The 16801-nt window shown below is 44.6% G+C and overlaps 1 long non-coding RNA gene across 3 annotated transcripts; it reads right to left on the bottom strand.

The window, feature by feature from the left end:
• Window positions 1-16079, bottom strand: LOC126982056 (uncharacterized). 3 transcript variants are annotated; one of them, XR_007734463.1, is made up of 7 exons: window positions 15847-16079; window positions 13971-14101; window positions 13416-13739; window positions 12467-12530; window positions 5124-5206; window positions 3653-3736; window positions 1-1328 (listed from the first exon to the last, which is right to left on the bottom strand). It is a non-coding gene; the product is annotated as an uncharacterized LOC126982056 (long non-coding RNA). The 3 variants fall into 3 exon arrangements; XR_007734464.1 differs by having other exon boundaries at window positions 13416-13517; window positions 15847-16078; XR_007734462.1 differs by lacking the exon at window positions 13416-13739 and having other exon boundaries at window positions 15847-16050.
• Window positions 16080-16801: the final 722 nt, after the last annotated feature.

Here is a 16801-nt window from a genome sequence, read left to right as displayed (position 1 = left end):
CTGTTATGTATATTTATTTCATAGAGGTCAGAGTTCACCACCCGTACTGCACGCATGGGTGGGTAAAAGACATGTATATATATAACCGTACGTGTTTGAGGATAATCTCCCTCCATAATCAGGATTCACACATGACTAGGTTACGTATGGTCATTGTTTAACACTTTCCAACTTTTTTCTAGTTATTTATCGAGGTACAAGCCTAACAGAGGTGTCCCCTTAAATCTATACACAAGCACCAGTAGGAGTTGTTGCAGGAGAGGTTGTTAGTTACGACACCCCCACTACAGACCTTTCCCCTACATAAATTCCCCTCCATTCAGTACTTTAACCTTGAAATAAATACCCCCAATACACAATATATACCCCAATACATTGAATACACATACACATGCAACTCAGTAACACGCACATTTAAATCCATACAAAGTTTCTTATACATACTGGGATAGGAAATACCTTAAGAAGAAATAACCACAGACTTTGTATATAAATAACCCCAGTGCATAACATTCTTTCCCAACAAAACACCATTCTTAGGATATATATATATAAAACACAGAAGACGAAAATCCCAAATACACATTTTAGTATACATGCAACTCAGTAACTCACACATAAATCCATACCCAAGTTGCTTATACATGCTGGGATAGGAAATACCTTAACCTAAAGAAACACGAAAGGCTGTATATGTAAAATCATGCGTAGTACCTTATAAGAAATAGCCCCGGCCCTTTACGTAAATACTCTCAGTGCATGACATTTCAATATATGCCAAGTCACTATCTATCCCCGTACACATGCTGAAAGAAAGATTGTTGTTAATAGCCATAACACACTTCCATACTTATTCATATAGCCTTCATAGATAACATGCACCCTTTCACTACTTTCTGAGCCAGTACACAAGCTGAAAGAAAGAGGATTTTGTTAATTAATAGCCATAGTAGAAAGGGTTTGTAGGAGTTACCCACAGCCACAGAACTTATAAGTAAAATCCTGAGTACAACCTTATAAGTAAAAAAAACACCACAGACCTTGTAAGTAAATCCCATGACCTTATACATACAAACATCCAAGTTCATACCATTTCAATACATGCATAATACAAATCATTTAAATATTTTCCTTGGCACATAAACTTCTGCCTATATTTACAAGTTAACCTTCTCCTCCCTCTTATCCTCTTTAATACATAGAATGACATATTTCCTCTACTCCATAAGCTTCTATATATTGATCTGCCTTTATGTATAGAACTCACATCCTCCTCTTCTTCTTCCTCCTTCTTCTCCTCCTCCTCCTTCTCCTCTGCACTGCTTGGCCTGTAAGAAGATGGGATTGTCAGATGCCTCCGACTCTAACATTAACTACTTGCAAAGGCTAAAAAAAGAGATCAATTTGGTTCTAATGAGTGCTTCTGTAGCACCATGTAATTTTGCATGTTTTCATATATAATACATGATGATTATGTTGAGTTTATGGCTGAAAGCTTGTTATATTCAATAGCGACATTTGAAATTTAGCGCGCGTGGCGATCTCGGATACGGTGCGGGGTGTTGTTTTGGCCCAGCCGTAGTGAGTTTCTTTATGTGCACCATGTAATTCTGCATGTTTTCATATATAATACATGATGATTATGTTGAGTTTATGGCTGAAAGCTTGTTATATTCAATAGCGACATTTGAAATTTAGCGCGCGTGGCGATCTCGGATACAGCGCGGGGTGTTGTTTTGGCCCGGCCGTAGTGAGTTTCTCTATGTGCACCATTTAATTCTGCATGTTTTCATATATAATGCATGATCTCTCTCTCTCTCTCTCTTGCACGCATGCACACACACACACACACATCTTTATTTTCTGGAAAAGAAGCAAAATGAAGTCTTATGAGCAGGCAAGAAAGACAATGAAAATCCTAATCCTTGAAGGTAGGACTTAATAGTTGTCTGAAATTTGGGGTTCAAGAAAGTTAAGAGTTGACTGGAGATCCGGACGGCATGTGATGACCTTCAGTGTTTCGGTGCGAACCTACGTCCCTGGGCTAAACACACTTACCACCGACCCACTACTCATACAGTCGCCTCTCGATTAACATGAGTTTAAATAAAGCGTTTTTGACTTAACACAAGTTGATATTCAACCCTTTCTTTGCTAAACGCTCGCAGCGAGGGTTAGGCGTATTTGCTGGTGCTAAACGCTCCCTGCGAGCTCCACCCGCACTCAAATCTCCCGTGTATGAGAGTGTTCCAACACTAATTCTCACAACACAGGATTGACAATTGAGTGTGTTCTTCACTAAATTTGGTGGAAAATCATGTCAGCCCAGCGCGGAAAATCTATGGACGAGCAACTGGTGGATGTTGTTGTCCAATATAGCGACATTTTTGCATAGGTTCACATGACTGATATTTTGACCAAATAGTTGTAAATATTGCAGTTGGCAATACTGCCCTGCCAGCACCCCATCATCAAGAGATCTACAGTAGTTGCCTTGCGGCTGACCGTCGCGCATGTATAAATGTACGTCTTCACAGGCAACACCCCCTCAACGTGCCTGTACGTTCGCAGGAGGGGTTTACATTACTGAATTGTATAGATCTTGGCCTCCTCTTTCCAATGGTGGTTTTGTTTTGTAGCTGTGATGAATAGTTTTTGAGACACAGCGGTTAAAAGAGATCCCCTTCCCCCGCTGGGGTGCCCGAGCGCGCCTGAGGGGATAGTCTAACTGTGAGCACTTAGCAATGAAAGGGTTAAGTAGATACATTTGACTAATGCAATATGTTTGATTTAACTGTCTTTCTCCTCAGTCTGAAGCTAGCCAGCACTGTGAGTGGAACGTTTCTCTGGATTACATACACCGCATTTTGACCCCTACTATGGCACCCAGGCGTCCTTCCACCTCGTCCAGTGACATAAGAACATAGGAGTCTGCAAGAGGCCAGTAGGTCTGCACGAGGCAGCTCCTCTGAACCTTGGCTCCCGTGTATCTAACCCTACCTAATATCGCTGTCCATGACGCATCAACAAAGTGATGGTGGTGAGTGTGAGGACGTGTTTTTGTTGTGTCAGTGACTTACAAATGTAATGTAGCAATTCTTTCTTTAGAAAACTTTAACTTAACCCGGTGGTGGCAGGGATCATGTTTCTTAATGGTCCCTCCAAGCAAAAAAAATGAGAAAAAATCACCCCTCACACAAACCATTTCATAATGTATATCAAAGCATTTGTGATCAGTTTATGCATCATCTATTTTTGGGGGGTTTATATCATGGCACAAATTTGGCCCGTCACTGCTACACGGTAAAGCCACAAATTTGGCCCGTCGCCGCTACACGGTAAAGCCACAAATTTGGCCCGTCACTGCTACACGGTAAAGCCACAAATTTGGCCCGTCACTGCTACACGGTAAAGCCACAAATTTGGCCCGTCACTGCTACACAGTAAGGCCACAAATTTGGCCCGTCACTGCTACATGGTAAAGCCACAAATTTGGCCCGTCGCAGCTACACGGTAAAGCCACAAATTTGGCCTGCCACTGCTACCGGGTTAGTAATAGAGGAAGCAGTTCAAGGGTAACTATGCATGAACACAACAAAGCCCACACAGCTATGGGCTTGTGTAACCATCAACAGTGGTATGCATTTCTTACCAATGTATGCCGGGAGGTCATGACGCAGGGCAGGGCGGGTCATCTCAGGCATGGAAGAGTCGGTCATTTAGGGGTTTCTGGAAACTATAACCTTATAAATAATAACAGGCATCATATATTTATTAGAAATGAACAGTCAGTGTCTCAAAATTGGTATGCAAAGCTAATATGCTACCTAACTACTACTCCCAAGGTTAGGTTAGAATTGTTTTGAATCATACAGTAAAGGGATGCAAGTCAAAGGCATAGCTAGGCACGATAACAGAAAACCTTATTCCCGATAACCGATAACTGATAATGAAAAACCTTAACGGCGATAACCGATATTTGTTAACTAGAGACACAAATATACGCGATAACCGATACCCAATATAAATCCACAATTCTGATACTAGCTAGCAATAAGTCCAATAGGCGAAAACGATACTATATTGATATTTCAGATAGAACAACATTGATGAATTCAAATTTTCATTATCTGTAATTTAGGAAACTTACAAAACCTTAAAACCACACGTTGACACGTACATATGGACGTTAATACTAGAAATGCCTGAACCGGTGTTGTGTTATTTGGCGTCCCCACCGTCAAAAATTGTTTACAAACACTGGTCTCTCGTGAACGGTGCATGCTCAGACCAGCAAGCGTAGACCTGTACAGTCTCTGGCTTTTAAACCACAATTAAGAGTTGCTGGAAGGCTGAATCAAACATATAGTACAACTACCACCATCCTCGCTGTTTCTAGAACGACACTCTGTACGAGTTGTATTTATATGTACAGAGTGTACGTCGTTCTAGAAACAGCAAGGATGGTGGTACTGTATGTTTGATTCAGCTTTCCAGCAGCTCTTAATGTGTTAAAAATACATTGTGAGACTGTACAGGTCTACACTTAATGGTCTGAGCATGCGCAGTTCACGAGAGACCAGTGTTTATAAACAAAACCGCCAGCTTTTGAGGATGGGACACCAAATAACACAACACCGGGTGCCTTCAATACCATGACATGCTCACCAACGAATATGGAATATCAAATTTGAGGCAGTGAATAATCATTTTTTGGGCAAAGTTAAATGATTTTTCTCTATGATATATTGATTTTTGATTAGCATAAAAAAAAAAAAATACCCTAGTGTATTAATTTTTATGACCTAAGTATGAAATCTCATCACCGAAGATATTTCATACCCCGAAGTTTTTTCATACAACACCGGGCCACGCATGCGCAGTAAGGAGACAACATTTTTTTTCTGAGAGGCGGAAAAAAAGTAGCGATTATCGCTAGTTTGGTTACAAAAGTAACGAGGATACCGATATATATTTAAATAAGTAGCGGATGGTCGATAATCCGATTTTGTTATCAGCGATAAAGTATCGCGATAACGCCCAGCTATGGTCAAAGGAATATATAACAACACACCCCACATAGCTATGGACTGGAATATCCATTAACAGCAGGCATTTCTTACCAATTTATGCCAGGGGGCGGGCAGGCCAGGAAGGTGGGGGCGGGGCGAGGTGTTAACGGGGCATCTCAAGCATGTAGTGGTTTCTGTAAAATACAAGGAATTACCAGACCTAAACCACTATTACACCAGCCCACTACACACCACAAAAAATGTCCACATATGCAAACTAACCCCCCCTCCCCCCATCCCAGCAGGGGGCTTCGTGGTGCAGTGGTTAGCACACTCGGCTCACAAACGAGAGAGCTCGAGTTCGATTCATACGACAGCCTTCCACACCCGTGCATACGTGGATACATGAGATTAGTGCAGGAAAGATGTATTTTAGCCGTGAAAACGAAAAAATGTTATGGGCTAGGTTACTGTCCCAGCCCGCCATGAAAAATATATATCCTTATTTTCTCAAAAAGGAAGACACTTAAGATCACGCCCGTACGCCCACGCCAGCCTTCCACGCCCGTGCACACGTGGATATATGAGAGTAGTGCAGGAAAGATGTATTTTAGCCGTGAAAACGAAAAAATATGTTACGGGCTAGGTTACTGTCCCAGCCCGCCATGAAAAATATATATCCTTATTTTCTCAAAAAGGAAGACACTTAAGATCACGCCCGTACGCCCACGCCAGCCTTCCACGCCCGTGCACACGTGGATATATGAAACTAGTGCAGGAAAGATGTATTTTAGCCGTGAAAACGAAAAAATATGTTACGGGCTAGGTTACTGTCCCAGCCCGCCACGAAAAATATATATCCTTATTTTCTCAAAAAGGAAGACACTTAAGATCACGCCCGTACGCCCACGCCAGCTTTCCACGCCCGTGCACACGTAGATATATGAGAGTAGTGCAGGAAAGATGTATTTTAGCCGTGAAAACGAAAAAATATGTTACGGGCTAGGTTACTGTCCCAGCCCGCCACGAAAAATATATATCCTTATTTTCTCAAAAAGGAAGCAACTTAAGATCACGCCCGTACGCCCATGTCAGCCTTCCACGCCTGTGCACACGTGGATACATGAAATTAGTGCAGGAAAGATGTATTTTAGCCGTGAAAACGAAAAAAATATGTTACGGGCTAGGTTACTGTCCCAGCCCGCCACGAAAAATATATATCCTTATTTTCTCAAAAAGGAAGACACTTAAGATCACGCCCATAAGCCCACGACAGCCTTCCACGCCCGTGCACACGTGGATATATGAGACTAGTGCAGGAAAGATGTATTTTAGCCGTGAAAACGAAAAAATATGTTACGGGCTAGGTTACTGTCCCAGCCCGCCACGAAAAATATATATCCTTATTTTCTCAAAAAGGAAGACACTTAAGATCACGCCCGTACACCCACGTCAGCCTTCCACGCCCGTGCACACGTGGATATATGAGACTAGTGCAGGAAAGATGTATTTTAGCCGTGAAAACGAAAATTTTGTTACGAGGTGAATGTCAAACTGCCCCGCCCCGCCCCGCCCGCTGAAAATATTTGAGCTTGTTTTCTGCAATATTACATCATATACGCTAACGCCAGTGTAGGCAAGCCTTTCCCCATCGACAGTGAATGCGTGGGGCGTTGTGGCGTCTCTTGCAAACGATAATTAGTGACACAACGTAAGAAAAACTGTCTGTACGGGGCTGGGCTCAGTTCCGGCGGCCCCCGATGACGCGGGTGTTAGAATCGCTCCTAACGGGGTAACTAACGCTGGCACACCTGACCTGGCACCTCACACACCTGCCGGCACACCTCTAAATTATGTTGTAATAGTCCACGCCCCCCAGTGGTCAGTATTTGGGCCACATTACCTGATATTGCACGAGGCAACTCGAAGCCGTTCGTCCATAATTAAGCAAACGTTTGTGTTTTTTTCCAAGTCAATGATAAAAATGTATAAACGTTCCTTATTTCTAAACGTACACCGATTCTGATGACACCACTGGAATACAACAGAATAGACAACAGAATACATTAAAATACAACAGAATACAACAAAAAACAACGGAATAGAACAGAATACATTAAAATACAACAGAATACAACAAAAAACAACGGAATAGAACAGAATACATTAAAATACAACAGAATAGAACAGAAAACAACAGGAAACAACAGAAAACAACAGAATAACAACAGGAAACAACAGGAAACAAAAGAAAAACAACAGGAAACAACAGAAAAACAAAAGAAAAGAACAGAAAACAACAGAAAACATTAGAAAACAACAGAAAAATAACGGAAAACAACAGAAAGCAAAAGAAAAACAACAGAAAACAAAAGAAAACAACAAAAAAACAACCGAAAACAACAGAAAATAACAGAAAAACAACATAAAACAAAAGAAAACAACAGAAAGCAAAAGAAAACAACAGAAAACATAAGAAAACAACAGAAAAACAACCGAAAACAACAGAAAAACAGCAGAAAACAACAGAAGAGAACAGAAAAATAACAGAAAACAACAGAAAAACAACCGAAAACAACAGAAAAACAAAAGAAAACAAAAAACAACAGAAAAAACATAAAACATAAAAACAATAGAAAACATCAGAAACCAACAGAAAAAACAGGAAACAACAGAAAAACTACAAAAAACAACAGAAAACAGAAAAATAACAGAAAACAACAGGAAAACAACAGAAAACAGAAAAACAAGAGAAAACAGAAAACAAAAAAACAACAGAAAACAAAAGAAAAACTACAAAAAACAACAGAAAACAAAAAAACAACAACAGCAAACAACAGGAAAACAACAGAAAAACAAAACACAACAGAAAACAACAGTAATACAACAGAAAACAACAGATACAACAGAAAGCAACAGAAAACTACAAAAAAACAACAGAAAACAGCAGAAAAACAACGGAAAACAACAGAAACAGAAAAACAACAGAAAACAACAGAAAATGACAGGAAAAGAAAAGAACATGACCTTATTACAAATTCTACCTACTCCCATTAGCCCCCCATTACTATTAATCCCCGCCCCCTTTATTTATCACCACGCAATTTACTGTCCCCATTTACCCCTTATTCGACACCGAACATGACCTAATTACGAATTTCACCTACTCCCATTAGCCCCCCCCCATTGCCATCAACCCCCGCCCCCTCTGATTATCACCACGCAATTTACTGACCCCTTTAACCCAGTATTTGACACCTCAAATGACCTATTTTCGAGTTTCATCTACACCCATTAGCCCCCGCCACCTTTAATTATCACCACGCAATTTACTGACCCCATTTACCCATTACTCGACACCGAACATGACCTAGTTACGAATTCCACCTACTCCCATTAGCCCCACCCCATTACCATTAACCCCAGCCCCCATTAATTATCACCACGCAATTTACTCTCCCCGTTTACCCATTATTCGACACCGAACATGACCAAATTACGAATTCCACCTACTCCCATTAGCCCCCCCATTACTATCAACCCCCGCCCCCACTGATTATCACCACGCAATTTACTGACCCCATTAACCCAGTATTTGACACCTCACATGACCCATTTTCGAGTTTCATGTACTCCCATTCGCCCCCCTCCATTACCATTAGCCCCCGCCCCCTTTAATTATCACCACGCAATTTACTGACCCCATTTACCCATTATTCGACACCGAACATGACCAAATTACGAATTCCACCTACTCCCAATGGGCCCCCCCCCCCATTACCATTAACCCCCGCCCTTTTTAATTATCACCATGCAATTTACTGACCCCATTTACCCATCATTCGACACCGAACATGACCTATTTTCGAGTTTCACCTGCACCCATTAGGTCCCCCTCCGTTGCCATAAACCCCCGCCCCCTTTAATCATCCATCACCACGCAATTTACTGTCCCCATTTACCCATTACTCGACACTGAACATGACCTAATTACGAATTCCACATACTCCCATTAGCCCCCCCATTACCATTAACCCCCGCCCCCTTTAATTATCACCACGCAATTTATTGTTCCCATTTACCCATTATTCGACACCGAACATGACCAAATTACGAATTCCACCTACTCCCATTAGCCCCCCCCCATTACCATTCACTCCCGCCCCCTCTGATTATCACTACTCAATTTACTGACCCCATTAACCCAGTATTTGACACCTCACATGACCTATTTTCGAGTTTTACCTACTCCCATTAGCCCCCATCCATTACCATTAACCCCGCCCCCTTTAATTATCACCACGCAATTTACTGTCCCCATCTACCCATTATTCGACACCGAACATGAACAAATTATGAATTCCACCTACACCCAATGGCACCCCCCCCCCATTACCATTCACCCCCGCCCCCTCTGATTATCACCACGCAATTTACTGACCCCATTTACCCAGTATTTGACACCTCACATGACCTATTTTCGAGTTTCACCTACTCCCATTAGCCCCCCCCCCCAATTACCATTAACCCCCGCCCCCTTTAATTATCACCACGCAATTTATTGACCCCATTTACCCATCATTCGACACCGAACATCACCTAATTACGAAATCCACCTACTCCCATTAGCCCCCTCCCCCAATTACCATTAACCCCCGCCCCCTCTCATTATCACCACGCAATTTACTGACCCCATTATTCCAGTATTTGACACCTCACATGATCCATTTTCGAGTTTCCCCTACACCCATTAGCCCCCCCTCCATTAACGTTATCCCCGGCCCCCTTTAATTATCACCACGCAATTTATTGACCCCATTTACCCATCATTCGACACCGAACATCACCTAATTACGAAATCCACCTACTCCAATTAGCATCCCCCATTACCATTCACCCCCGCCCCCTCTCATTATCACCACGCAATTTACTGACCCCATTATTCCAGTATTTGACACCTCACATGATCCATTTTCGAGTTTCACCAACACCCATTAGCCCCCCCTCCATTACCGTTAGCCCCGCCCTTTAATTATCACCACGCAAATTACTGACCCTATTTACCCATCCTTCGACATCGAACATGACCTAATTACGAATTCCACCTACTCCCATTAGCCTTCCACGCCCGTGCACACGTGGGTACATGAGACTAGTGCAGGAAAGATCTATTTTAGCCGTGAAAACGAAAACTATGTTACGGGCTAAGTATCTGCCCCAAGCCCGCCATGAAAAATATATATCCTTATTTTCTCACAAAGGAAGACACTTAAGATCACGCCCGTACGCCCACGTCAGCCTTCCACGTCAGGGGCTTCCACATGCCGGGCAAGCCATCCATCACGGACATCAGATCGTGGTATGGCTTCGTAAACCAGCTCGCCCCCTTCCTCGCCACCGCGCCGATCATGAACGCCTTCCGGGAGTTACTGAAGAAACCAACCGGAAGACGTGTACTGGGACGACCAGCTTCAGTAGAAATTCCGCCAAGCCCAGGACACTATATGCCAGCTGGCCAAGGACGGTCTGACGTATTACGATAAAACCCGCCCCACCGCTGCCATCACCGACTGGAGCCGAGAGGGCATCGGATTCGTCATCCTCCAGCAGTACTGCAGTTGTGCATCGGCCTCTGCCCCATACTGCTGTAAGGGCGGGTGGCACCTGGCCCTGTGCGGCAGCCGGCACCTCACCACCGCCGAGGCTGGATACGCAGCTGTGGAAGGGGAGGCTCTGGCGGTGGCGTGGTGCCTCCGAAAGGCGAGGTTGTTCCTGCTGGGATGCCCAAACCTCACCATCGTGACCGACCCCCTTGTGAAGCTCCTAGGAGACAGCTCTGACGAGCGTTGTCAACCCCAGGCTCTTCAGGCTCAAGGAACGAACACTACAGTTCCGATTCCAAATCAAATACCTCCCTGGGAAGAGCAACACCGCCGCCGACTTTCTGTCCCGCTACCCAGCTCTCAGGGCACCCCCGACAACAGCGGACCTCGACTCGGACGAGGATATCATCGGGGCAGTCGCCGCCGCAGTCATAGCCTGCACCGATCGGGAGGGACGCGTGGTGGACGAAGAGGAGGTCAAGCGGAAGGCCGCCGACCAGATGTTAGTCGCCAAGGTCATGGCGGGTGACTGGCACCAGCATAAAGCACAAGAAGTGGCATCCCTGCGTCCCTTCTATGGGGCGAGGGACAGGCTGGCAGTGATGCACGACGGAGTGACATACATGTTTGACCAGGTGTACGTGCGCCTCGTCATCCCCGAAGCTCTCCGACAGCAGGTAGCAGCAAACCTACACGCCAGCCACCAGGGCCTCGATTCCATGCTGCGGAGGGCGAGGCAGTGTGTATACTGGCCGGGGATTGAGGGGGACCTGCGGCACCACCGCTCCGCATGCACAGAATGCGAAACACGCGCCCCATCGCAGCCCGCAGAAACGCTGGCGATGACGCCGCCCCCTGAGTACCCGTTCCAGCAGACGGTGGCCGACATGTTCCAGCACGAAGGACACATGTACATGGCCTACGCCGACAGGCTTGCCGGCTGGCTGGAAATAGCTCACTTCCCACACGGCGCCACGTCCCAGAGAATCAAGACGCAACTGCGGCGATACTTCGCCCGCTGGGGGGCCCCGGAGCAAGTATCCACGGATGGCGGCACGAACCTGGCCAGCGACGAGATGATGGAGTTCCTGAAAAAGTGGGGCGTGTTGGTGCGCATGTCCTCCGCCCAATACCCACAATCCAACGGAAGGGCCGAGGTCGCCGTCAAGACAGCCAAGAGGCTCATCGTGCCCAACACCGGCGACGGAGGCAAACTCGACACTGACAGGATGGCGCTGGTGTCATCAACCACCTTTCAACAATCACATCCAACGCCTACCACCAGATGCGTTTAACACAACTTATCAACAGTCATTCGCATACCTTAATTGCGCTTCTTATTTTCATCACGCGCAAACATGTGTGCTTACCCAGGGCTGTGAACAAGGGTGCCTTCGTACACCAGCCTAATATATTTGGTGACCTCTGACCATACTGTCATAACATTACCGATGATAAATTGCCCTTGTGATGGTAAACCTCTCCCTTATTCTTCCTCTTCACTATTCCACCTTTCACCCCCTCTCATTTCCCTCTATTTCCTCACATCGCCAAACAGTGACTGGTGCGTCAATCTGTAAGAAGGCTGATACAAATGAACCAGGTAATTACAGTTAGAGCGAGATCAATTAGAGCGAACCGCAATTAGCGCGAGCCACCATCTACCAAGAAAAAAATTAATTAGCGCAAAAGCCTCAGTTAGCCCGGCCGCCCCTCGTGGCGGGAGTCTGTTCTCACTACCCCAATAAACGTATGTATTCATCGCTGACCTCTGACTCCACCTCTCACCCCAACAACAAGCTTTTATATTAATGATGAAAACCTTCGTAACACACACACACACACACATACCATTTTAGCGACCTGCCCTGAAGCCAAGACTGTTAGTTCACGTGTACGGCTGGGCGCCCGAAACCTGAGGAGGAAGAAGAAAAGTTAGGCCCATGCTCTTACATATGTTGGCACACAAGTAGGCCTACACATATTTGACAAGGCTTTCACAGGAGTTGTGGGTATGTCCACGGGTTCATTTATTCTCTTTTCTCCTCCATATATTACGTTTAGCTGGCTCAAGTGGTAGTTTAGGGTTACCAGCCCTTAGTAGTACTTGGCGTATTGTCTTTTCTGACCCCAAACTATCGCCCCATAAAGATAACAATATGCATTTATAATTATTGTTAACATCGGTAATTACTGATGGTCTTTTTTGCAATATTTATGGGCCAGAAACAGAAAGATACAATGTTATGCCTACGGTAAGCTGGTAACATTGAGGGGAGTGAGGGAGAATAATAAGGCTTTGTCCTAGGGTCACCTGGGTGTTATTCTATACATATACCGTCCCTGGCACCAATGACTGGCATCACACTGATTCTGGCACCACACAAATCTATGCCACTATGAACACTGCCTGGCATCACATAGCACTGCATAACACCTGACCCCATGTCACAGGAGAGGGGTAGGCAGGTCAGGTAACAAGACAGCCTAACACTGGGTAACTAATCTGTCTTGCATCACATAACACTGTCTGTGGCACTGTTAACACTGCCTGGCACTCCAGGCCCACGGGTGATAAAAGAGGGGAAGGACACTCAGGAAGATATTGCAGACCAGTGAGTTACATGAAGACTGGCCAACATTACACCCATCTATAAGAAGGCTGATACAAATGAACCAGGTAATTACAGACCTGTGAGTTTGACCTGTCATATGCAGAATAATGGAAACCATAATAAGAGAAAATCTTAAGAGCATTTGAAGAATTATCAACTACTCAGCAGAAAACAATACTACGGACGGGCAGATGATGAACGGTGCCGGCTGCAGCTCATTGCCGTGCTGGACCAATGGACACAGTATCTGGACGAAGGCAGCGCAGTGGATGTTGCATATTGCGATTCTGCTAAAGCATTTGATAAAGTTCCACACAGGAGATTAATTGAGAAAAAAGTTATAACATCAGGGGCAACATTTTAAACTGGATAGCAGCATTCTTTTCCATTTCCAGCAACTACGATGGGGTTTTGACAAGCGGACAGGTGGCGTGTTTATGTCACAAGGGTGTATTTTGACGCTCTTCCCTTTCTTCACCCTGGAGCTGGCAGTCTCACCGCCCATCGACCTGAAAGAAACCGTGAGGCCAGCGTGGAGAAATACACCCTTGTGACATAAACACACCACCTGTCCGCTTGTCAAAACCCCGTCGTGTGTGCTAGAAATGTTGTAATTACCACCATGCCGTGCCTTTCCTTAAAATGCTTCTTGAACAAACCACCTCCTCCTCCAGTCTATTCCATGCTTCTGTGTGGGTGTGTGTGTGTGTGTCCCTTCCCCCAAGTCCCCGAAGGCTCACTTTTTGATGGCGACTCCCCCAAAGAGGTAGGCACGGTTGAGCAAGAAGACATTGAGCACCCGGTGAGAAATCTGCATGGTGGGCGACAGCACGATGCTCACATTCTGGTAGGTCATCTTGGTGTCACGCTCCTGAGGGGGAAGACTGAGGTGAGGAGAAGGTATGTTGGGGGGACACAGCCGTTAATTAACCGTGTAGCAGCGACGGGCCAAATTTGTGGCTTTACCATGTAGCAGCGACGGGCCAAATTTGTGCCATGATTTAAACCCCCAAAATAGATGATACATAATCTGATCACAAATTCTTTGATATATGGAAGTATAGAAGGAAAAGAGAGGAATACAGAAGGAAAAGAGAGGAGAACAGAAGGCAAATAAAAAGAATATGGAAGAAAAAGAAGGACAAAAGAGGAAAATTGAAGGAAAAGAGAGAGAGAGAGAGAGAGAGAGAGAGAGAGAGAGAGAGAGAGAGAGAGAGAGAGAGAGAGAGACTGCGAGCTCCGGGGTGAGGAAAGGGAAGAGCCCGCGCAGAAAAGAACACCCCTTGTAACCTAAACACGTCTGCTGGCTTGTCAAAACCAGGCTGGATGTGCTAGAAATGTTGTAATTACCACCACAGCCTGCCCTAAACGCACACCCACTAAAGAGCTTGTGGTGATGATAAGCGAGGGTTGTTTTGGTAGGTGACAGCCCTGTGTGACCTGTTGTAGCCTTGGTCAGGTCAGCCTTGACGTGAGATTAACTTTAATTAACAAGAGTACTACATCACAGCGGTGCGAATATTCCCGAAGCCTCTGTACAGGGTCCTAGGGTCACATGGGTGTTATTCTATACATTTGCCGTCCCCGGCACGAATGGCTGGCATCACACTGATTCTGGCACCACACGAATCTATGCCACTGTGAACACTGCCTGGTAACATAACACTGTCTGTGGCACTGCATATTAAACACCCTGGCTGAGCCCACATCACAGGAGGGGGGTCACACCAGGTAGGTGGTTAACAAGACACTGTAACACTGGGTAACTAATCTGTCTTGCATCACGTAACACCTGCTGAACATGGAACTGTCAGTGGCACTGTTAACACTGCATAACACCTGAGAGCCCACGTCACAGCCCGTCACCTTAACACAGTGACGTAACACAGCCAGTAACAGCCCTATCATGTATCCAGGTAACAGAATACTACTAATGTCACAACGTGTAACACTCTCTGGGATCACGTAACACATTTAAACACTGCTGCTGCCACGTCACACACTCGTCCGTCACATGACGTAACTCTGTACTATGAAGGGGAGAAAACACTCACGGGAAAGCGATTAATCTCTTTTTTTACCTTTTAGAAGCAGAGCAGCAGGGCCTGAAACCTCATCAACGGTAACATGATTTTGGGGCGGTTGATGCTTGAGGTCAATGAGTCACATATTTGACAAGGCTTTCGTAGTCGTTGTGTGGGACATTTCCAGAGGTAGATAATGACCCTGGTGGTAGCTTGACCCTTCCTCTGTACCATGAACGTTAAAAGTCACTCACGGGAACACGATTCATCTCCTTTATGACCTCTTAAGAACAGCTGATACGGCGCGGGGTCAAAACTCGTCACCTATAAACACGTATTTGACAAGGCTTCCGTAGGCGTTGTAAGCATTTTCAGGGGTATTCAATGACCCTGGTGGTAGTTTGACCTCGACACTCACGGGAACACGATTCATCTCCTTATGACCTCTAGAACAGCTGATATACGGCGGCGGGGTCAAACGTCCCCACATAAACACACGTATTTGAGGCTTTCTTCCGCGTTTGTGGCATTTTCAGGTATTCAATGACCCTACCTTCCTCTGTACCATGAACGTAAAAATACACTGTCTTACCGCCAAAAACACTGCAAACACCTCTCAAAACACGTCGTGAAGGAGGAACTGCGTGGACGATCAGCTGTGTTATGATTTTTTACCGCGCACCGATGCTAGATTATCGTACTCAGAGCCGCGCATTTACCGGCTTCTGACCCATACCTGATGCCAAGAAGCCCCAATAATTAACCCTTTAAACAATAATCATATGTGAAGGCGGTTATTTGGGTGATAAAAGCAGTGTGGGGCTCAGAGATCGGCAGGTGTCCCGCACTGGACTCTCGTACTTGAGGTGAAAGTGTTATACTTTGGGTCCCTAGAAAAAATAAAAAAATAAAATAAAAAGCGGCCATGTCCTGCAAAAGGCGACTTAACGGGAAGGAAACGAGACGAGGAATCCATTTTTGGCCTCGGCATAACGCTACACTAAATATTAAGGGAGATATCGGCACGGAAAGCTAGCGTGAAATTCTAAAAAAAAACATGAAAATCAACTATATTTATGTTATTTGAAGCTATTTTCATGCAAACGGCGACTCATCTTGGGTAAAATAAGACGAGGAATCCATTTCTGGCCTCGACATAACGCTGCACTCAATATTAAGGGAGATATCGCCCCGGAAATCTCGTGTGAAATTCCCCCCATCCAAAAATATGAAAATCAGGTATATTTATATTATTTTCATGTAAACGGTGACTTTTTTTTTGTATTTTGTTGTATTTCATAGTATTTTGTTGTATTTCATTGTATTTTTGTTGTATTTCATTGTCTTTCATTGTATTTTGTTGTATTTTGTTGTATTTCATTGTATTTCATTGTATTTTGTTGAATTTCATTGTATTTCATTGTATTTCATTGTATTTTCTTGTAATTTATTGTATTTTGTTGCATTTCATTGTATTTTGTTGTATTTCATTGTATTTTGTAGTATTTAATTGTATTTCATTGTATTTTGTTGTATTTCATTGTATT

Source organism: Eriocheir sinensis, chromosome 50, assembly GCF_024679095.1.
Source record: "Eriocheir sinensis breed Jianghai 21 chromosome 50, ASM2467909v1, whole genome shotgun sequence".
NCBI classification, from domain to species: Eukaryota; Metazoa; Arthropoda; class Malacostraca; order Decapoda; family Varunidae; genus Eriocheir; species Eriocheir sinensis.
The sequence above is the reverse complement of the archived record's forward strand: the minus strand, read 5'-3'. Positions and strand labels throughout refer to the sequence as shown.